Source organism: Schistocerca nitens, chromosome 5 (genome assembly GCF_023898315.1).
Source record: "Schistocerca nitens isolate TAMUIC-IGC-003100 chromosome 5, iqSchNite1.1, whole genome shotgun sequence".
Classification (NCBI taxonomy): Eukaryota; Metazoa; Arthropoda; class Insecta; order Orthoptera; family Acrididae; genus Schistocerca; species Schistocerca nitens.
In genome coordinates this window covers 660,936,230-660,956,168 of record NC_064618.1, presented here as the reverse complement: position 1 = coordinate 660,956,168, position 19,939 = coordinate 660,936,230, and positions in this window count along the sequence as shown.

Sequence of the window (19,939 nt, the reverse complement as noted above, 5' to 3'; positions counted from 1 at the left end):
GGGTGTGTAAGAAGGGAAGTCGCGAGTGTGGAGCAATTCTTCAGAAAAGTTTGTTAATTTGTGACAAGTAGAGTGTTTCAGTATAATGGTAATAAAGAACGATTTGGTGAATGCTGTTAATTTGTGACTGAGTGTTTCAATAGTGTGGAAATAAGGAACAGTTTGAAGAACAATATTACATAGTTATTTATACTAGCAGTCGTTTAAGCTAAATTATTGTGATGTATAAGAAGAGCTGGAGATAGTGATCCTTGTTGTTTTCCGTTCCTGACAAGTGGAAATTTCAGTGAAGTTATTTGGTACACCAAACTGTCATTTACCTCTTACAAAACTGCGTTTAGAAATGTGAGAACCAACTGTCCACCCTTTCGTTTTGAGGGGAATAATAAACAGACGGCTATACATTTGAATACGTAATTATGGTGCCGAGATTGTTAAAGTGCTATCAGCTGCCAACCCGATACGATCCAGTCCCACATCCAACCTGAAAAGTTATTTCTTCGATGTGCTCCACCGCTAATCGACGCGACGAGACAGCTATAAATTTTATTTTATATTCAGTGATTATCTTAAGAATTATCAAGATTGCCACCGTCGTTTTGAAACAGATAAGCGGTCCTCGAGAACAGCAGAGCGTCGAACGCAGAGTATATCCTTTACGGCAGCGACGACCACAGAGGCGGCGACACAGATTAGACAAGCGAATACATCTGTGACTTCAAACGTGAGTCCATATTTGTTTATATCACGTGAACAGAAGCATAATCCTAATAACAGATGAACAGAGACGAACTGCATGGTCAATGATAGTAGTGCTTTTAAGAAATTAATAACAGGATTGATCAGAACGTCAGCTCCGTTAATAGCATGTGATTTTCCATCGCAGTGAGAATTTCACAGTCAGGTGATAAAATCGGATTTGTGTTTACCTCAGGATTAAACCACCGAGTACTATCTTCTTCCTTCTTTACTGTCACACCTTGAAATTACAGGAATTATTTATTTAAATACGTTTTGAGAGCGGTACAGATTGAGATTAAGGGCCATTTGACTGCACATGGAGAGGTGCTATTAACTTTCCCTTCAATCAAGTACTAATCAGTATTACGGTTAATCTAACTCCAATTAGGATTCATATCGTCGTATGTTATTGGTCCGCACAATAAGTGACACTTCGCTATTAAATGGGTCTGAGCACTATGGGACTTAACATCTGTGGTCATCAGTCCCCTAGAACTTAGAACTACTTAAACCTAACTAACCTAAGGACATCACACACATCCATGCCCGAGGCAGGATTCGAACCTGCGACCGTAGCGGTCACGTGGTTCCAGACTGAAGCGCCTAGAACCGCACGGCCAACTTCGCTATTACGATTGATCTGAACTTTAGCTGCACTGGTTGACCAACACACGTCAGCAAACCTGTTTTGCATACTTATTCTCTGTATAATAATTCCAGGAACCGTGTCTCAGAAACTCTCCCATATACCTGCTTCCCCACCTTACTGTCGACTGACAGCAATTATCACTACAGCAGAAAAAATAATGCAAGGGGTGATAGAAAAGATTCCGTTCGAAGGCCGTACAGTCCAAAATCGGCATGGCAGTCAGGCAAAATCGCCATAAGTAGTGAGGCAATCATACCACCGGCGCATCAGTTTGAAGATACCGGTACCCGTTTGGCAAAATAATGTGTCCTGTTGCTTGAAGAAGTCCGTAACTGCCTGCTACGCATCCTTGTCTAATCGGAATCGTCGACCCTTCACGCTGTCTTTTCGTACACCGAAGGCGTGATAATGGCGTGGGGAGAGATCAGGGCTATAGGGCGTATGCTTGAGTGTCTTCTACTTCACTGGACGTAACCTGTGCATTACGTCATTTGCAATATTGAGACGTGCGTTATCATGAAGCAGCAAAAAAATGGTCCAAATGGCTCTGAGCACTATGCGACTTAGCTTGTGAGGTCATCAGTCGCCTAGAACTTAGAACTAATTAAACCTAAGTAACCTAAGGACATCACACACATCCATGCCCGAGACAGGATTCGAACCTGCGACCGTAGCGGTCGCTCGGCTCCAGACTGTAGCACCTAGAACCGCACGGCCACTCCGGCCGGCATGAAGCATCAGCATGCCTTGGCACACCATTCCTCAACGGTGGACATCGACAGACATGCTGTCCCATGCACTTTATTGACTTTCCGTTTGATGTCAAATGCTGTTTGTCCTTCGTCGGCCAAGAAAAGAATAACAAGTAGTTGGCCCTGCTTGGACCCAGTTGGCAATAGCTTGGCCACACCTCTCGTCACCGTTTTTTCCTGCACGCATGTCAGAAACACGTGAATATCACTCTGATCCCTTACCCACATGTCGGTGCTTATATACGCAAATCGTGAGTCGCGCTACGCTGCATATACGCTGCATCACATCCCTCAAACGGAATCTTTTTATCACCCATTGTATGTTGAGTACTTCATTGTATTATATGTTTTGTTGTTTTCTGTGTTTTGTAAGTGTGGATGTGGGTGTATCTGTGTTTCACGTGTATCGTAGCAGTCAGGTGTAAGGAGATAAACTAGCTGCCAGATATTGAATAAATACATTCGCTCAATTTGGAGGTTTTCTGTACGTAACTGATTTTTTCCGAAGAGGCGTGGCATATCAAGTAATATTTAGCCTGTCAAGTGTTGTGGTGTATATGTTCTGTCCTGAAGTATTTCGTGGTTGTCTGATTGTAATGTACCCTGTGAGTCCAAATTTATATTCGGTGTGAGTAGAGTACATACTCGTAAATTACAGTGAGAGCACATTGTAAAGTACGTCCACTGCTTATGAGCTCCAGGAAACGTTCTTGAACGGTCTTAACGCAAGACGTAGCAGTTAATCAGTCAGCAACCAGGGAAGCGAGAGACAGGTAGGACCATTCTACTAACCAACAGACAACACAAGCAAGAGCATCCCTGCAGTAATACCAAGGACAAACGTAACACAGCGCTTCAAATATATCTGAATCCACCACTCCAGAAGAATAATCAAAAACGCCTCAGATTTATACACAGAGCTTATGACTGAAGGAACCTACTAACACATTCCTACACGTCTGCCAGGACGATCTGAACTATAGAAGGGTATAAACTCAGAGGTACAATATAACGATACAATATACAGGGTGTAAACGATAACTGTTTACAACGTACCACAGTGGTGTAGGGGCAAGTCGAGACGAACGGTTTTATGTAAGACACTTGTGGTCTCTCAGGCTCGGAAAAAATCTCAAAGTAGACTACAAAAACCACCTAAGCTACAGCAAATGAGCGAAGAGCGAGTTTTTCAAGTTCCTTTTGCAGTCGTACGGCACTGGCTTAGTCATGCACTTACAAATTGTAACACTGAAGTTTGTGCGTATTTTGCCTCACAATCTTCTGGATTTTAACAGGTCACAGCTTTCATGCTATTGACGTTCGGTACTGTTTGTCTTTCTACATTATTTACATTTTTTTTTCATCTACAGTAAAGCCGCGAGTTTCTTTACCTTTCTGTTTGTCAGCTTTGCCTATGATGTCATCGCTAGACAGCGATAAATAATCATTTTATAAACTGAAACGCCTTGGAGCAGGAGAAAGGTGTTTCCATTTACATTACCATTTATTTTGATGCAGTGATTATTTTCTAACTTATCATAAGGGTCGCAGTATCATAATGTGGGATCAGTGAAAGTTTTGATACCCATTTAGAGACGTAATTTTTATATGACATTCAATTTAGTTTTGAATTTAAATGAGTGATTTAGGCGTAAATAGAGGATTAGTCATAAAATTTTAACTTATAACTTGGAAAACGTAATGTTACGTGTTTAGATTTTTTGTAGTTTGCTGGATTCTTGTGTGCAGTCCTGGCACACACTTAAATCCGAGCGCCACAGTACCGTAGCATGCCGGTAATGAATCCAAAAGAAAATCGTGTAGCCCTCCGATTAAGTGGAGATGGCGTGAGCTGTTATTGAGAAGATGTCGATCAAACTCCACTGGCAGATGTTATAATAGGTGCGTCGTGCATCACGGAGAATTTTACTGCGGAAACTGTGAAAGTGCACGTTCCACGTTTGAGGCGACGTAGTACTTTCCCCAAACACATCTTGTGAGAAGACGATAACAAGAAGATCTAATAAATTCGAACTCAAATGAAGGACTAAATGGACCATCCACAATACTGAGAAGAAGGAACTGGAAACGTCTGAAGCAGGATGGTACAGAAGACTATTAGGAGTTAAGGGGACAGATAATGTACGAAATGAAGAAGTTCTACAAGAGTATGCCAGTTAATAAGTTGATGGAAAACCCTTACTGAAAGAAGGGACAGGTTAATGGAACATCTGGTAAGGCTTTCAATGTAACTTGGCTCTGTAAGTAGCTTTAGTGGAAAAAATAGTGCAATATGTGAAAGAAAGTAAAGTACAGAAGACGTTGGGTGTAATAGTTATTTAGTGATGAAGAAATTGGCATCTGATTAGAAAAAGTGGAAGGCAACATCAGACATGTCGAAAAAATTGACGACTAAGAAGCAATGGAACACTACTACAGTCGTTTCTCCAGCATACCACACGCGAACGCAACAGGAAAAGATGGAAGTGTTTCTGACACCCGAAGTACCCTCCTCCATGTACTGTAAAAAACTTGTGGGGTAAAATGTAGATGCGAGTGTAAATAGCATAGGCTGCGTATTCAACGAGTGGCCAAAGGAACTCCCCCACGTACGATCTCTTTCCAGTTTTTTTTTTTTTTTTTCAAGTTTATAAGAAGATGGAGGAGATTGCTCTTGGAAAGATATCAGTAAAGAGCTACATCATATGTTGCTTCAAGAAGAAGGAAAGCATGCCACGAACTTCACCGAAACTTCAATAAAAATTCCAAAAGTTATGTTATATTGCTTGCAGTGCCAGCTTCCGCAGACGCAGTGTACCTAAGGTATTTCTCAATAAAGGGAGCAGACGCGGCAACAGTATTTCATTCTAAGTATTCGTTGCTTCATTTTAGACGGGTAGGATGTAGTCCCGCAAGGAGTGAGTGTAGTGAGGTTTTCTGGACACGTCCATGTAGCAAGAGTTCCTTCCCTGATATGTGAAGCTAGACGGGAGGGACCGAGATTGCAAGAACTTTGCAGCCTGCTGGATCCGTTACCGGATGTTACTTTCTGAACTCTTCCCGAGATAGAAACATCGAAAAAGTTTAGATGAGAGTGCTCTTTCAATGAAAGGTAATGAAATAAATACCGAAAGAGCAGCCACATTCACGAACCTGTAATTCATGCTTTCCCATCAACTTTAAATTGTTTAATATCTGTTGTACTTTTTAGGTACCAGGTGTGAAACTCTAAAATGTTTTACATTCCTTTAGGTTTAATAATATGAATGGGAAGAATACTTAGGAAAAATCAAGACGATGTCATCGTATCTGCTGAAGCTGAAAAATAGCTAGATTGCCTAATGTGATGCGAGATGTTCGAAATGATCAGAAAAAAGATGCATCCGCTACACATTCGTGGAGTAGGACGATTCGCATACATTGCATACAAGAACCAAGAGGGAACAAGAAGTGTGGAATACCAAGAAAGTAATCGTTTTCCTCTGCTGTTATACCTAGATACTGAATAAACACTGAAGTAAATTGAAAAAATTCATGTTGAAAGGACGTTCTTGACAAGATTTACAGAAGACATTGAATTTCTCTGTTAAATGCGGAAGAAAAACAGGATCTGCTTACTAAAATGAACAGTCTACTAAACACAGTATGTGGACTGAGAGTAAGGAAAGACTTAAGTACTAATGAGTAGCAGATTTGGAATTACCGAGAAATTGTTATTAAGCCCTCAGTCTGGTAACAAAAATGGACCCTTTCCGTAAGCTCGTATTTTGTCCACTGTGGAAGAGTGCGTACCCGGTGTTTGGCAAGTAACGGAAGGGGCGTTTGGTGACCAAAGCGTCCTTACAACAAGGTTTCAGAAATTATGTCCTGGGTTAAATTTAAAACCGCTGTCCATTAAGTAGCTGGATGGAGGCAGTATCAAGCTCTGTGTCCATCTTGATTATGAGAGGGCTAATCATTTCTTCTTCTCCGTGCAACGGGCTTACTTGGCTTATGCTATTATATTGTAACCTGCTACTACTGATCGTTGTCGTTCTATAAAACATAAATGAAGTATGTACAATTTTTTGGTATTTTTTTCCTTTCCCTGTTAACGTTGCTTCTTTTGGTTTATAATAATTTTGTTTGCACAGATGTAATGTAACGTATTATTCAAGATAAATATTATTATTTATTGTTTAGTGTTGTTTCCATTTATTACGTAATTTAGTTGTAACTCGAGGAGCTTCGTCCTATTAGAAAACTTAATATCTTTGGAAACTGCTACAAAGAGACAGTTGAGGAGTGAAATGGGTTATGCTACTTGCATTTACCAGTAAAGCTGAACACTACGAGTGAGACGGACTACCTTGATATCAGACCGTGGACTGTGTATGGACTGGTTCCGTATGCTCAAAACTGTATCCGAAACTCATGTCAGAGCCGAGTTCCTAAACAATTTAATTCTGCCCTCCTATTTCCATCTACTGCACTGCAAAATTTTTTTCCTTATTTTGTTACCTGAAGATATGACATTTCTGTGTCTTTATATATTGTAATTGTTTTACTATTTGTATATATATATATTTATGCTTTTATGTGGATGTATAATTGGTTTGTTTTGTAAATACTATTTGTATTTTTACGCCGGCCCGTGTGGCCGAGCGGTTCTAGGCGCTTCAGTCTGGAACCGCGCGACCGCTACGATCGCAGGTTCGAATCCTGCCTCGGGCATGGATGTGTGTGATGTCCTTAGGTTAGTTAGGTTTAAGCAGTTCTAAGTTCTAAGGGATTGATGACCTCAGATGTTAAGTCCCATAGTGCTCAGAGCCATTTGAACCATCTGTACTTCTACGCTGGGTCTTGCCTAGGGAAAACTATGCTATCGAACGAATACATCGATAGGTCGTGTGGAGAACCGAAGTGTTTAGGATCTTTGGTAGTGTGAACTCGGCCGGTGTAGCGCGGGCAGAGCAGGGACAGTCTGGCTGGAGTAGTGCGGTACAGCAGGTGTGTTGTGTGACGCTCCCGAGAGTAGCCGCGCTTTAGGGGTTTGGCAGCATGTAATTGCGCTCGACTTGCTATGATACTTTCTGACACGGTGTCGCGGACGGGAAGCATTAGCTGGTGCACATCAAGAGCCCGTTTCGCCTAGTGACCGTGTCGAGAAAGAGGCGCGCCAACATCCAGCTTCTGCAACAGCGACGGCCGACAAGGAGTGACTGTCCCACCTCCTCGATCGACGGCCTTAAACCTTCAATCAACCAACAAGGAAGACTGGAAGCACGTAAAGTTTTAGAACTGTATGGCAGACCTCAGCTTTTAAAACTATTGCATCACAAAAGTACAGTAACTTAGCATGAACCTTTGTAGATCATTGCCCCAATTGCATTACCAAGTAGAGTCCCTTCCTTTTCTGGAATGAACCCGAGTGTCGTTGAAATTCAAACGCGAGCATTAAAGTAATATAATTCCATTTTACTACTTTAATTTCAAAGTTCAGTTAAAGTTTTCATAGCTGGCTACAATACTTAGATTACAGAAGCACAAATTAAGATTGCGAGCTTTGTTAGCATATTTTAGCTTACCTGTGACTGCAGCTCAGCTTGGTACGTACTAAATTTTACTATTGTTAATTGTTCAGAATCATTTAATTCAAGTTCAAAGTTAAATCTCTTACTTCTAAATTGCGTAGATTTAAGTAGCTTTTGAAATGATTGTTGAGGTAGCCCAAGACTAACTGTATTTTACTGAATTTCGATATGCTTCAGAAACAAAGTTCACTATTAATCTCAGTCACTAAATTAACTTTAAATTTTCCGATTTTATTAATTCTTTTGCTAAATTAAGTCAGAGTGTAGCGAAATTTATTACTTCTGACAAACATTCAGTTTTCACACAACACGTGTCAACCTTCAGTTGCCACGCTTTCAGTGCTAATTATATGTGCATTAATCTTTCATTTTCAGTTATTATAGTAGTTGTCCATAGGACTGGCGACCGTAATTTCCCCCAAATCCCAAATATCTAATTAACGCCAATTAATTGTTAACGTAACGACCGCACATTTACTTTCTTTATTAATTTTACCCTTTTCAAAATTAATTTCCACCAATTTCATTTGCATTTTTCCTTTCATTTAGATGTAACCCTTTCCTCCCTCTTTACCGACAAATTAACTTCGATGACGTTTGCTTTTCTCAAATTTCCATTAGTTACACGCGGTTTAATTTTTCACTGTCATTGAGGTCGATAAGTGAGGGGGAGGTTACAGTACCTAATATTAAATTTACTCGATCGGCCTGTCCATTCCTTTTTAAGCAGGAAAAGTTAGTCTCGGTACGGAGTATTTCGACGGGTCTGCGAACAACGAGACAATGGAGCATCGACATCAGAGATCCAACAACGGTCGTCTCTGGTAGGGAGCTGCAGCACGCACATCTCTGCAATTACATTGCCGTTTGTGAACCGACGCTACATTTCTGCGAGTTGTTATAATGAATTCTCATCGATAATAATTATTAAAGTGCATTAGTGAATTCAACTCAGTCTACAATTTACCATTCAACAGTTTCTCTCCATTAACACCTCAGACTAAATTTACGTTCTATGCTGTAAAGGGCTATTTCAAATGCCCGAATTTTTTGTAGATATATCATAACGAAGCGTGTTGATGTAACCGTTTGTGCTGAAACCTTTATAATCTATGAAATACGACTTGGAATCAAAACTCCGTACAGACACCTTAAAGCCAGGTCATCACTCGTTCTTTAGTGCTGACATTAATTTTATCCCAATCAGGGATCATTTATTTGCTTGTTGATTGCTGTAATTAAAAACTGAAGTTTTTCACCAATGACATTCTGAAATCCAACAGATCTAAATTGGTAATATTAATAAGCCAATACGCATCAAATTAACTCGCTTGCTGAAACGATTTTTCCGCATAACAGACTTGCACTGCCTATCCAAATTTCCAGAGGTTATAACAGCTCTTGCTAAATAGTATTTCATCTGCTTACGTATCTCACTTGTGTGTTAAGTTTGTATGTGACTCAAGTGTGCTTGGCTGAAGTGTGCTTCAGTTCCATATCAGCGATCTCAGTCAGTCATTCCTAAAGACAGATATTATCTAACATACGATGAGATATATTATTTCAGGATAGAGGCAGTCTGCTTAGGAGTTGGATTAAATGGACAGGTGCGGGACGTTTTAATCACAACATTGCACGTGGTGTTTTGGTGAACGTCTTGCTACAGTGGCTTTATGTGTTACGTGCTGTAAGGCACTTTCAAATTTTACAAGCCTATTGAAGATATCAGCTGTGTATTTAGTTGTAGGACACTATGGATATCGTTATGGAACCCTTACTGAGTGACAGTGCCTGCAACTTTTCATGAATAATCTTAATCGAACAGCAGTACTATGAAGAAGGTAGGACCCTTTTATCTCCCTTTTCATCTTATAGTATTACTTCGTAAAACCACTATCGCAACTCTCCCTCACGATACACATTGCAGTCACTCATATGACACTGATACATACATGACACATCTTTTACAGGAGGCTGGAGTAACACAATACCAACATCTACCCTATAACGGCAATATTGGTTACCTGCCTTGTTACCAGCGACTACTGTTTCGGTATGGGACACTCAGACTTCAAAAAGAAACAAGCAGCTGATGAGTTACTAGAAATTTCAGTCAGGTTCTGGGAAATGCTTTGGTATCTCATGTGGAAGGGCACTGTCACATATGATAGTTGACGCGTTGCAGTGTAGGTTCTGCACTCAAATTTAATTTGTTACAGAGAATCGACACAATTATTCACGAAAGGATAACAGTATTCCAACTCAATGCGTGATCGGTATATTAAAGACGCTCACACGTGTTTTTGGATTAATGTTTGAAGTTAGGAAAGAGAAGGACTAATTTTTTCCTGTCCAGTTGACAAAGATTCAACGTAGCTCATAATTCCAGCAGTAACGGCAGTACCGCCGAAATGTATTCTAGCAGTAATCGCAGTACCGTTGAAAAGTAGCGAAGTTGTTACGGTATCACTCTTAGGGGAAACAAATGCTAATTCTTTCCTTTTTGCTATTTAATTTCCACAATAGTATCCCAAGAACATCAAAATTATTTCACACGCAAGATTTTCGAAATATTTATCATTCAGACCGTAAATTACGGTCTTCTCATACCTATGGTGTAATTAGTTTGCCGGGAAATTTTTATTTTACAGAACTACTTGAAGGTTAAAATTTAATAGTACTTTGTGCTCAAATAGTTTCGAATCTGTTAACAAACTTATGGTAGAAAACTGATCTATATTCACTTGCAACACTATGCTTCCAGACTGCAGAAATGTATTTGATTCGACATAATGTGAAATAATTTGGAAGTTATCTTAATTTAAGGACCTCATCGTTATTAAGAAGACGTAATAATTGATGTTACTTAAATTGCACTCCAAGAAAATAGGATCCGATTAAATCACTTTTTTTAAAAATATTTCAGTTACTGAGAAGTGAAGTAAAATGTGTGTCAGTTATATCACAACTAAATTTCCTTCGAATAAACTGTACAGAATGAGCCCATGATAATGATTGTCGAAGTATTACTGTAAATACGTTCTTACTTGAACTATAGACAGAGCCACGAAACACTTTGGTGGAATGGGAGTTGTTATTCAGTGTAGCCAGTATTAGCAAGTAACACTGTGTCTGTGATTGGTAAATAGCGTTTTGATCTGCGAATAGCACTTGCCATTCACAGAAATGTAATCTTTAAAGACTTACTGAGAGCTATTGTCATATCTCCGGCCAGAATTAGGAATTAGACACGCATAGCAGGAATTATGTGAATTGTAGCTATTTCAGTGTTCTCGTTATTGAACAAATGCGCTTTGCTTTCAACTTTTATTGAAAACTGAGGTTATTAATTGTGGATGGGGTTAGTACTTGTATTTTCCATCTTGAACACACCATTTTCCAGTAACATGTGAAAGTATATTGTGGAGTGACAAAGATGTCCTATCTTTTTAATATCCGTCAACCCAATTATTATTTGAGTAGTACTTGTAATTACTTTTAAAACAGGTATGTTTTAGTTTTTTACTTCACTACGGATTGTTGCTGACAGGTTTTAAGACGAAAGGATATGATTTGTAGAGCGTGCAGTGAGTGTAACGTTGCGGCAATTCATAATGGGGCGCGAATGAATTGTTTGACATTATCAAAACGAATCATTCACACCGCATCTGAGTGTACACACTTTTGATACTTCCTGGAACGCACTGTAACGTGATAGAATGGGATACCACATACCGAAATGACCGATACCGGGGTTAGTAACGATTTCGATCCTATGGTCAACTTTATTTCTCGTACTTCTTGAGTGGCTGCTGATATATCCAATAGTATTTAAAATTGGTTATAAACTTTATATTCACTTTTGTGTCACGTTAAAATAATTTTAGGCCTGTGTCTCATTTTCTGTGATGCAGATTTATTTCCATCAGAATATTCTAGTGACATTCTCTTGCCAACAGTTCTTGGAGCGGATATCAATAAACATGCACCTAAAAAATTTGGTGTGCAACAGATTTCACAGCACATAAGGGCAGAGAAAATGTGATTGTGATAAAATCAGTAAAGTAATTAGGAAGTAATTAAATTGTTATGTAAACCCATTCTTTAAAAATCAATACGTAATTCAGTTCTAAATGAAAACTTGGCACAGTCACAATTGTAATAATAACAGACGATTTGTTTCACTTTGTTAATTTGTAGGAAAGTGTTGTTCTTTGGAACGCTTTCCAGACTCTCGTCTTTAGCCAGCTTTGTAGTAGAGGTTTAATATTTTCTCCTATTACATTTTTAAATGACAGCATTCACTTGAAATGTGCTGGCTGCTGTCTTTTTTCTCAAATTACAAAAATTACTCCAGAATGGTAAAGTTTTTATAAAAAACGTCAAAACGTGTCCCGAGATACAACATCGTCATGTACCAAGGAACAAACATGTCATTTAAAATTCAAAAGTGTTGCAATCGAGGAAGTCTTGGCAATACTGAATTGAATACTCTATCTGTTTCATTATTATTCTACGACATCCTAATAATCAGTAAGCGACATCAAATTAAGTAAACATATTATCCAATAAAAGTTACAAGTTAAATACAAATCACTCATCATCGGTACATTTTTCTAACAGATACATGACATGTATCAGTTAGAAAAATGTAACGATGATGACTGATATCAGTCGAAATCGATTTGCTACAAGAAAAATAAATTATGTTTCCGCGACTGGTTGCTACATTCTTTATAATTTCAATTCCTGTATCGTTCTGTAGCGTTCGCCGCGACTCGAAAAGTGAATCTGTTCACCGGTCGGATTTACAGCCCCCATCGTGCGTGTACCGCTACCTGCCGGGACTCCCTTACAAAAAAGAAGAACCTTTGTCCCTCTCGCGCTACCGACATGTCACTCCTTAGAAAAATCCAGCTTTCAGTTCGGTCTGTAGAGTTAGCAGTCCCTGCACACAGTTCACTCAGTGCACACACTACACACATACGCTTTCGGTTGTCATCAAGACCAAGATTTACATAACATTATTTGTGCATTCCCACTGATCTGTCTGAAAAACTGAGTCAACGTCTCTATATAATGAAGGAGATAACAAAAGCCAATTTGTGTAAAAACTACAGAAAACATACCTTTCAAGTAATACATACTGTTCATTTGTGATCCGGCACGCAGTTTTAACCTGCCAGAATGTATGGGTGTAATATTATTTTTCGAATGAAATAGACCCGTAATTAATTATAGATCATCCTGTCTGCTAGGTTTTAAGTATGTCTCAATATGTTATTAAAATAAATTGTGTAGCGTCATCCCAAATAATCTGAGGACGTATAAACAACAAACGAAGTAAAACCAGTTTTAACGAAACACAAAAATCTGCTGAAACGGTGAAATTTCAGCATTATTAGGTCAGAAAATTATACCTAGATTGCCAGAACAAGCGTAGTGGTGCACAGCTGAAAGAATCTCTGCCCGCCTCCGTAGCTGAGGATGCTAACGCTCGCTGGTGCGGTAGCGCTTGACTCGGAGGTACGACAGTTCGAATCTTGGTGGGGCTGAAATTCTAACAGCCAATACTGAGGCAGGTCTCACATCACAACTGAGGCGGGAGGTGCAGGGTAGATGAAAGCGTAAACTTCCTGAGCACCAGTCTTTGCGCTAATGTTATGGATTAAATTACAAATCTCTCCACTTAATCTCATGAAGTAAGGATGTTTCCCACTATTGATGGTGATTCGTCCATCAGATGGAGCGTTAGGCTCGGCAGCCACCTTGGTGCTCACTTCGCTCATCATCATGACGCAACATAAACATAGCACTAAATTAAACTTACACTCCACAAATACTCTTATGACACATTCCTCTGTATCCAAAGGAGAGGCATTAATGTGCGTGGGGGAAAAACACCTTTTCTACTGTATGGCTGAAACTGTTCAGTGAAATTTCTTAGCCAACAGTATCATGCAACATTTACATTTTCCTTGTAAGAATCTCACTAAAATGCTTCTGAGTGTGTTGCCGTGCCATCATACTAAAAGTTAAAATCATAAAATATCCGACGCTTCGGCGTTCCTCACTACATAAAATAATTTCGTCGATGAGTGGTAGCTTCAGTATATTGTGCTCCTTATTGGGCCGTAAGATCACCGGCGTCGAAATTCTTAGATTTTTATTGTAAATAAAATAGGACAATATTGTGCATTTTATAATGGGATATAAAAAATTGAAAAAAATAAATCCACAGCCTCTCAAAGCCTCCAGCTCTATGAACATTAAAACATTATAGTCTCTGTAAGTCTTTTGTTGTGTTTTTGTCTGAAAATATTTGAGACTCTTCGACTTACTCCTTCTTTTATCACTTGTCTCTTGTCGCTGTAGCTGTCTCCACAATAGCAGAATGTGATATTTTTGTGCTATGTAGACTAATTACATTTGATTCAAAACATGATATGATGTTGCTTCATGTTATTAATATTTCCTGTCCTAACCTCGTTTCTAAACGTATTTTTCAGAGCTGTAATGTGGGGTGAAAACGACGGTGATGCTATTACAACAGTGATACTGTTAATCGTCAGCCATTGGTGCGTCGTGGTGATGGGTAAAACCGACTGGTTAAAATAGATACGGGTGTTTTAGATCTGAGTAACCGATATTTCTCCGTATTTGTTTGGTCTCGATTGTAACACTTTCTTTTAATTTTTTACTAATAACTGACTAAAACAAGAAAAGTACCAATTAGTCATAGCAGCAGCGCTTTATACTTGAAAAGAGAGACAGCATTGGTCGTATATTTTTGTTTATTATCGCAAAATCGATTTTCTGTCACTGAGTGACCATCTTCAGTGCTGTATTATATAACTTAAATTAGTATGCACTGGTGCCAATAAGCTTACGGCGATCACATAGACTCATGTTGTATTGACTTTTGGCACCAACTATAGCCTGGAAAAATTTTCGTGGAGTGACGTGGATGACAGATGGAGAGACGTTGGCATCTACAGCAACACGACGGTAAGTCCAATCTTTTCGGAGGAAACAGACGAGCCTTGCAACTTCCATTGCATCAAGATGCCACAAAACTTGTGCTTGGCTGAATACAACGTCCACAAAAGACTATTGCCGTCTTTGTACCTAACTAGATAACACTGGGACGCCGGTACTCAGTTCCTTATTAGGAGTCACCTGACACTAATCCATGACACAACCAATACATGGTGAATGACTCTGGCTGATGCATATACTGAAAGCGAACAGATCAGGCTCTGTAGTTAGACCACAGATACCACCTGTATCAGAACAGATTTAACATATCCGAAATTGATTCACGTGTTCCCCTAATTCTTTTGAAACGTATACCTCATATACACCTGCAATGTTGAGAGCTGCTGCTGTATCCGGATAGAACCTACCACATTCTGGATCTTGTGGGCGCTCTGGATATTGGATTTTCTGCCTCCTAGGCGAAGAATATTACCTGCTCTATCGTTGATGCACAAAGATTTTGCTTCTTATAAAATCACTTCTCCTGCTGCCAGACATATTTCTTCTTTCTTTACTTTCTGCATTATGCGCTTGGGAAAATAATTCCTATTGTCAAAGGCGTTTATTTCGTGTGTTAAGTCACTCTTAGAAATAAATGCCCTTGTAAATGTACTTGCGGTTTCAGCGAATTTACCGTTGCCTTCTGCTACTAGTAACCGTGAATGACGGGAAGACACACGACGACTCATGGGTCGGATATGAATAGTAAAAAACATTTCCTGTTCGTAATTTGCTATGCTTCGTAAATGAAGTTGTTTGTTAATTTGTTCAAACTATGCTATTAGTTCCCACCCGAACCTCCACCTCGGAAATTGCTCCATATTTCGACAAAAGAGCCAAATATTTGTGATAACCACGATTATATGATGGAGCGATTTTCACTGGCTACCGTGTAATGTCACCCAATCGGCTACGTCCAAGACAATTAATTGCCAACACAAGCGGGCAGGGAAGAGCCGGAGACACCGTAAGTACACTTTAGCCTGTCAAAGCAAATAATGGTGTATATCAGAGGTGCCCAAACTTTTTGCTTGCCTGGGCCACAATGGAAGTATTTACTGTTAACAACAACCGCTGAGCATTAATAAGGGACCGTCGGAGTATATAGTTAAAATAGCGAAAAATTTTGGTATTTATGAATTTATGATTCTGTATTCTAAAAAAGCAAGTTGGAATTAATTTGACATTGCATATATGAGATTTCATTATTTTCGTAACTTTACATAATGGAAATTTAATGGACATTTTTGCGATCGTGTGGTAGATGCTTGTGTACTGTGTATTGTAACCGGAGACCTGGAAACGACGGAGAGGCTTCGTTCCGCAGTAGCCCACAGTGGTTCACAACCTCACAACAGGCAACAGCAGTCCACCTGTCGCACCACCGCCCCACACCGAACACAGGGTTATTGTCCGGTTCGGCCCCCAGTGAATAGAGTAAAGATGGTGTACGCGTACGCGAAGATCGGCTTAGTGCAACTGGAGCGGCATAAAGGGAACCAGCCCGCATTCGCCGAGGCAGATGGAAAACTTCCTTAAAACCATCCAAAGGCTGGACGGCACACCCACCTCGACACTAATCCGTGGCTAGCCGGGCGGCTTTGGTAGATGCTTGCTTTTTGGGTCGCACTGATACTTGTTTAGGGCAGCATGCGGCACTACCCCTGGTTCAGATAACGTACAAAAAATATCCTCCAACGAAACAACAGTATGAATATTCTTTGGATGAGTTGCATCGTCACATATTGCTCGACAGCATGTAAAAAAACCTTCGTGAGTGTTCGTTATCGGATGTTTCTACTTTAACGTACAATGTGGTTCGCCAAATATGCAAGTGACGTATGTGTGAGTTTCAGCAAAACTGAGCAAGAATAAATCTGTAAGGAAAAGTTATTTCCCAGTTCCCCGATACCCTTAGAAAAACATACATCGTTAATTACAAAACTGCGCTTGTATCCGTTACAGTAAATGCACCAAAATGATGCAGCTGTTCACACTTGGCCAATGTACGCCTATGAACGACGTACTACAAGATACTCCTGACAGTTGTTTCCCGAAACGAGTCGTGCAGAAAATTAATAAAGGAAAATCTTAAGAGGCAGCAGCAGAATTTATCTTATAAGCAATTTATATTATAACCTTCTACCAACTATTTCAAATGGTAATAAAAGTATTTTACTAGATGACACGGCAATACACACAGAAGAAATTTAATGAGACAGAAATCAGCCCTGAAAGCCTACGTATATATAGCTGTAACAATGGATGACAAGGTCAAAAAATGGCTCTGAGTACTATGGGACTGAATTTCTGAGGTCATCAGTCCCCTAGAACTTAGAACTACTTAAACCTAACTAACCTAAGGACATCACACATATCTATGCCCGAGGCAGGATTCCAAATGTTCAAATGTCTGTGATATTTTATGGGACTTAACTGCTAAGGTCATCAGTTCCTAAGCTTACACACTACTTAACCTAAATTGTCCTAAGGACGAACACACACACCCATGCCCGAGGGAGGGCTCGAACCTCCGCCGGGACCAGCCGCACAGTGCATGATTGCAGCGCCTAAGACCGCTTGGCTAATCCCGCGTACCGTAGTATTCGAACCTGCGACCGTAATGGTTGCGCGGTTCCAGACTGTAGCGCCTAGAACTACGCGGCCACCCCGGTCGGCGATGAAAAGGAGGTCACCGAAATGTTATTTATTTATTGCTGGTGCCAAACTAAACTGGCAGTCTGTTTGTCTAATGCAGCTTGGATAACACAAATTGTAATTGTACAAATATTAAAGAAAACACTCATACATTCATTATTCGGTGCTGAATAATTGATGCAGCTACAATAATATATCCTGGTAACCCATCATCTAACACCTTAACAATAGACATCAGAATTATGTCACTTTGAATACATGTGCCATTTTATCTGTTATTCCTGGACCAAATGGGGCTGTGGCTCTCAGAAATGTACGCAACGATTCAAGAAAACTAAGCGTAACTGAACACTATGACTGTACATTATATTACTACAATGAGCTACTAATAAATGATTTACTCTGCCCATTATTCCATTATCGAATCAAGTTCTGCCTCGAAACAGTTCCCTTTTCCTCAGCGTGAGGTGACCACCGCGCCATCAGGAAAGTTTTCTTGATACATCATCGGCGGCTCTAAATCCTCCGTGTGACGCTGTGCTAGCATCAAATCCCGCATCCCCACCAGACTCATCTGGAGCCATTTCTCCTGGAACACGACATCAGACGCACGCTCCCGCCCACCTGTTATGCTCACAAAAATTGTCTACTATTAGTCACTCTTTTATCACTTATCCTCTATAGACAGTTGATTGATCGCGTCGTTGGGAAGGCCAAATCCTTATCTCGACATTCCCATAAATTTTAGTGATATTCCCCCATCTGCAGCCGTCGTTAGAACTTGTACATCTTCATTTACGTACATACACACTCCACAAGTCAACGTAGGGTTCATGGTGGAGGTTACCTTGTACCACTAGTAGTCATATCCTTTCCTGTTCCTCTAGGGAAATCACAGAGGGAAAGAAGACTGTGTATATGCGTCTCACCGAGCCCGAATTTCTCTCATTCCGTCTTCGCGGTCATTACGCGAAATGTTCATTGAGAGCAGTAGAATCGTTCCGCAGTCAGCTTCAAATGCCGGTTTCATAAGTTTTCTTCGCAGTGTTTCGCGAAAAGAACGGCGTCCTCCCGACAGGAATTCTACTTTCAATTGACGAAGCATCTCCGTAATACTCGCGTGTTGATCGAACCTACCGGTTAGAAAAATATCTAGCTGCCCGCCTGTGGAATTGCTAAACTTACCTGATGCGGATCCAAAACACTCTAGCAGTACTCAAAAATGGCTCTGACTTTTGTTCTGCACGTAGTCTCCTTTACTGAAATTCTCCAAATAAACCGTAGTCGTCCGTTCGCCTTCCCTACTACCGTACTTACGAGCAGAATCCATTTCATATTTCTTTGCAACGTAACGCCTAGATATCATTCGACTTCACTGTGTCAGACACAACATTTCAAGATTGTTTGTCCTATTCATCTGCATTAAATTACATTTTTCTTATATTTCCTGGTCTGTAACTCACAATGAAGTGTTTTTACAGCTACTGATTACACTTCGTTGTTAGAGATTTCGTGTGCATTGAAATTATTTTATTTGAAGTACATTATTCATTACAGCATCAACCAACTGCCACGTTTCTCCTTTACGCACAATTACATAGTCATTATTACATCATGTGTCTACTCCCTGTATAAATTCAGTCCAACGAAGTAATCTCAGCTGTGCCTACCGATCCTCAGTTGCAAGTACATTGAGATGTCAAAAGTCAAGGGACGCCTCCCAATATCTTGCTAGACCTCCTTTTGGCTGGCGATGCGCACCAGTTCGACGTGGCATGGACTCAACAGGTCTTTGAAAGCCCCCTGCGGTAATAATAACCCACGCTGCATCTATAGCCATCCATAACTGCGAAAGTGCTTCTGGTGCAGGACTTTTGCACGAACTGGCCTCCCGATTACGTCTCATAAATGTTCGATGGTATATATGTCGGACGATCTGGATGGACACTCATTCGCTCGAACTGTCCAGAATGTTCTTCAAACCAATGGCAAACATTCGTGGCCCTGTGACATAACGCATTGTCACTCATAACAGTTCCATTTTTGTTTGGGAATATGAAGTGGATGAATGGTTGAAACTTGTCCCCAAGTAGCCGAACATAATGATTTCCAGTCCATGATCCACGTAAACACAGCCCAAACCATAATGGATCCACTACCAGCTAGCACATGGCGTTGTTGCGAAGTTGGGCCATGGTTTCGTGGGGTCGGTGTCTCACTCAGACACTACCGCCAGCTCATAACAAGTGAAATCGAGACTCATGTGACCAGGTCATTGTTGTCTAAGGTCCAACCGATATAGTCACCAGTATAGGGGAGGCGGTGCAGGCAGTGTCGCGATGTCAGCAAAAGCACACTTACAGGTCGTCGGCTGCTATAGTCCATTAACGCCAAATTTCGCCCCAATATCATAGTGGATAAGTTCTTTGTACGTCCGACACTGATTTCTGTTTTTATTTCACGCAGTGTTGTTTGTCTGTTAGCACTGACAACTCTGCGCAAACGCCGTTGCTTTCGATCGTTAAGTG